The 4,724-nt window shown below is 36.5% G+C and overlaps 1 long non-coding RNA gene across 1 annotated transcript in view; it reads right to left on the reverse strand.

Moving 5' to 3' along the window:
* The window catches only part of LOC116094359, a 20,317-nt gene extending 15,914 nt beyond the window's left edge, over positions 1-4,403 (reverse strand). Inside the window, exon 1 of the long non-coding RNA XR_004120063.1 lies at positions 4,267-4,403. This is a non-coding gene — a long non-coding RNA (uncharacterized LOC116094359). The remainder of the gene's footprint in view (positions 1-4,266) is intronic.
* Between the last annotated feature and the right edge of the window lie 321 nt (positions 4,404-4,724).

A 4,724-nucleotide genomic window follows, 5' to 3' on the forward strand; every position in this document is an offset into this window, starting at 1 on the left:
GATTGTTCAAGCAGCATGTGTATGGTAGAGGATTGCAAAATCAATCATCAATAGAAGGAGAGGACCTCTGCCCTGTGAAGGTTCTGGCCCCAGGGCCAGAAAGTGGGAGAGGGCGGGGTGGCAGGCATGGGGAGGGGGGAGGCAACAGGGGTTTGTTTTTGTTTGTTTTTTTTTTGGAGGGGAAACTGGGAATGGAGAAATTTGCATGTAAATAAAGAAAATATCTAAAATAAAAAATTAAAAAAAAAACTTGAAGAAAGCAGTCAAAAGCAACTATATAGAGAAATGATAGTATATCCAATATTTATATCTTTTTGAAGTAGATATATGAATATAACATGGGTCAATATGAGAAAAGATCTCAAAATAGTGTCACATACAAGGTCTTCTATGGTCTAATGATATCATTATTTTAATTATAGTTTTTATTTACAGTCATTCTAACTACATATAATCTTAATTTCTAATTTTTCCATTTCTATTATTCCTAGGTGAAGGATACTCAACCATATTTATTTGTGGTTCTGTAAAAAGGTACATTAAGTAATAATGGCCAAAGAAACAGAGCATATGTCTTAGTTTATTTAGGCAAAAAAAAATTACTTAAATTTATTTTGAAAATATCTGAAGAAAACTTTCAAAAAATTGTAAAGGATCTGAGCATTTTCCTGCACAAAGTACCTAAGCATTTATCAGCACAGAGAGCCTATCAGTATTTAACACTTGTCCACACCATGTAATATCAGAGAATAGGAGTTGTATTATGTTCATGTTCACAATGTGTAGTTTTTTCTTTCAATGCCTAAAGGGGTGATGCAAGAATGTGCCATCTTGGATTTTATCCATATAGTAGATGCTATTACAGCTGAGATAACCCAAGCTTACTGTACCTTCAGTCATGTAAATGGACTTTCAGGTTTACATGCCTAAACACACCATTTTTATTCTAATGTGCAAACAATTAAAATAAAATTGTTGAGGCTATTGACTAAGAATTTTCAAAAGGTACAGGAAGCAAAATGCTTCATTGGAACTTCAAAATCACTGGTAAGAACGTTCTTCCAAAGGAGCATCAAATTGATTTATTTGTTTTAAAGAAACATAATGTCATTACCATTTTAGGGTATTTATTGAAATATATTTTACTGCATTTTGATATTAGTCTGTTTACTATAATCCTCAATGAAAAAAAGAAAGAAGAGCATTGGGAAAGAGGTAAGAGAGCTAGGCAAGACATACACTGAAAAGAAATCAAACATTTATGCAAAATTTTAGCCTTCTTAACAAAGTGCCTAAAGATTTAGAGCCACTTTCTCCCTAGAACAGAGAATACAGCAAGCTTAAAGGCAAAGGCTTCCTTCATAGATGTAAACTTTTCCTGGCATTGCCTTACAGCTTGCTTTGATCTCAGACTTTATTATGTTCTTGTAGACTCTCAAAATACTTATTCTGCTAAAATAGCACAACTTGAATAATATACTCAGGACTTGTACAATGGGGCCATACCTGGAAGGGGCACAAACAAATCCCTCAACAACCCACTATCAACCCTGTGGTTAGATGGCCATATTTAATTGTAAAAATGACTAGATGATGTAGTCTAGTTCCTTGTCTGACTGCCACTAAGTGCCATGTCTATTATACCTTTTATTTAGATCAATGAAGAGTATACTTAGGCTTTTCAAAAACCTCATCTCTAGAAAATGTTTAAAATATATATGCAGATTCACTTAGTGCTACGCTATGGTTTACATAGAGCCAATATGGCACAGAACTAATTGCAAATTTCCTTTTCTTCATTTGAACACACGTTTGATGTGACATAAATACATTATTGGTTAATCCTTCATATCAGATATGGAGATTTAGAGGATTATAAACAATTATTTCAATCCAACTCAAAAATGTTTATTAATGCATGACTAAAGCATGAGAGTAAAGTCCAATGAGTATAAGAGAATTCTGGGTTGGGAAAGCTCATATTCAATGGAATCAAAATAATCAATGAAGCAAGGGTTTGTCTAAAAGCTTTCTTGTATTTAGAGAAAAATAAAGAAATCAGTTTTGCTAGAGTGAGTCCTGGCTCAGAGATACATGCCGAGAAGAAAGGGAGGTGGAATAACTTGCTATAGTGTCAACCATGGAGAGCTCTGGCCATATGCAGAGAACAAAGGAGCTGAATCTGTGCCCCCTTGGTGTTTCAGGTCTTGTGATCTCTTTCAAAAGAATTCCAACAAAACACAGAGAGTGTATTGTAGAAGATATGCAAGGTTCATTATAAAGCATTACAGAACACTGTCAAGGGGTCAAAGTGGCCAGTAGCCAAAGAGACCACTGCAGAGGCAAATACTCATGAGGACTGAGAATGGACAATTGCCAGAGGGACCGCTAATGCTGGCCTACATTGTTATATAGATTTTATGCTATTTCTAAAATCTGTGGAGCAGAAAGCTTTTCAGAAGGGGTTTCCAAATGATGAACAGGCCTGTTTAGGTTGACACTTATGGGAGGAAACAAAGTTATTTCAAGGCCCCTAGATAGTATGCTTATGTCATTTCTGCCAAGGCAGAATAAAAATTACACACATGCCTGGAGATTAATGTGTCCTCTATTCTTCTGTCCAGTTAGCAGTTAATGGAGTGAATTAAAAAGAGGTATAAAAAATTAGAAATCAAAGAGATTGCATCTTTTAAAAATGTATTGAAAGTTATACCTATGAAGTTTCAGTGAAATGGCTGCCTAAGCAATAACTAAACAAACATGACACTAACATAGAAGGGTGAAATCTGGGACCTACTCTGGACACCAACTATAGGCAACACCAAACTGCTGAGAACAGAGGAAAATATTTTTCCCCAGGAAAGATTCCCCCAGTTTGTTATCCAATACAAAATGGTCAAATCAGAACTCAGAAGCAAACTAGAAGCAAATACTATATGAATGAGCAGATTGTATTGATAGGAATAGATGCACATATATGTGTCATATGTGTGTATATTGTAAACAATTAAGGAAAGAGGCCAGGGGCATGAACTTGATAAATCAGATAGGGAGATGTGTGTGTGTGTGTGTGTGTGTGTGTGTGTGTGTGTGTGTGAGTGTTTGTGTATGTATGTTTGGAGGGAGAAAGGTTGAAAATGTTATAATTATATTTTGAATTTAAAATAAAAACTAAAAAATTAAAAATGAGTCAATAAATATAGCCATACTTTACGAAGAGGAAGCTGTCATTCCTCCTGTGGTACCTGGGAAGTCCCAGTTTCTTTCTCCTTCCTCCAGTTTATATAATCTGTAGATATCATCTCACATGGAGGAAAACTATAATACTCCCTTAGTCCTCCCATATAGTATCGGAAGTTCTAAGAAGGGATAATTATGACACTGTCCCAGCCTGCATACTTCACCTATCACTCTATTCTACTAGGAAGATTAATTTGTCAACCAGAAGAAACATTGTGAGGCTTGAAGCTGGTTTTCAAGGAAACGATAGAACAAGCTTCTACCCTCAATATCTGCCACTCAAAATGTTCAGGCGCAAAGCCTTCTGCCGACCACAGTTACCTTCATCTTCTCACCTATCTGTTTCATTTGTTTGTGTGTTAATTTATTTTCCAACATAATATTTTTGATGGTTATTTAGGAATTTCACTCAATGCACCCTGTTCTTACTCCCTTGCCATTCCCAGGTCCACCCTCCTACCTTTGTGCCCCACCTCCTACCCTTGGGACCCACCCCAAAAAGTAAAGAAAAGAAAAAAATTCACCAAACATACTTTGTGTTGCCCATATACTCACTGAAGCATGGTCAACTTCTAGTGACCATTTCCTTAAAGAAAACTGAGTCCTTCCTTATACCCCACAGGCACTCCAACTAGAAACCATCAATTGTGAAGAGCTATGCCTCAGTATCCCTATCACAAATTTAAGGGCTTTCTTCATTGGCTTCCTAACTCTCAATGTCTATCATTCTCAGTTAGGTGTCTGAAGTCATCCATTTCAATGCAAAAGAAGTTTCCTTGCCCATATCTGCCAGCAACACAGGTCATGGACTTCCACATTGTTACCAGTAGTAGTAGCACAGAGTCAGCATCAACATGGTCCCCAGTGGCAGTGGCAGTATGGACCATGGACCTCAGTATCCTTGTATAAAATATGTACTACGTTTCCCTTGGTTGTTTGGTTTTGATCTTTGAGATTGACACTCTTCAGCCTATTTTCCCAATCTTGGATAGAATCAAATGTCCCCTCCTCTCATCTCTATATCACCATTCATTTCAGAAGAGGCGGCCGCCAAGTACACGGGTCTTCAAAGCACAGTTAAAAAGTTCCTGCATGTTCTGGTCTTGAGTTTACAATCTGTAGATCATAAAGAGAGAGGAGATCTATTCTCAATTACAACTAAGTTTGCTAATATGCTACTAACATACCCATTTCTACCTAGTAAGATGTGACTTATAATCTTGAAAGTTTTTATTGGAAATCTTTCCTTCTGATGAGATGAAGGCACATCAATATCAATGATGAGGTCAGCAGACTTTTCTGTACTTATAACTACGTTACTCTGATATTGGCTTCTTTTCAACAGTTCATTGTATTTCCTTGTGGTTGAAACTCCATTCTTACACTATTATCAGGTAGTGTACTTTATGTATGATCTCTGCCTTTACACCTGCATCCTATAAGCTTTGTTCAGTCACCATCTCTCCTTATTGCTATGTGCAGTT

Source organism: Mastomys coucha, unplaced genomic scaffold (genome assembly GCF_008632895.1).
Source record: "Mastomys coucha isolate ucsf_1 unplaced genomic scaffold, UCSF_Mcou_1 pScaffold16, whole genome shotgun sequence".
In the NCBI taxonomy this organism is placed as follows: Eukaryota; Metazoa; Chordata; class Mammalia; order Rodentia; family Muridae; genus Mastomys; species Mastomys coucha.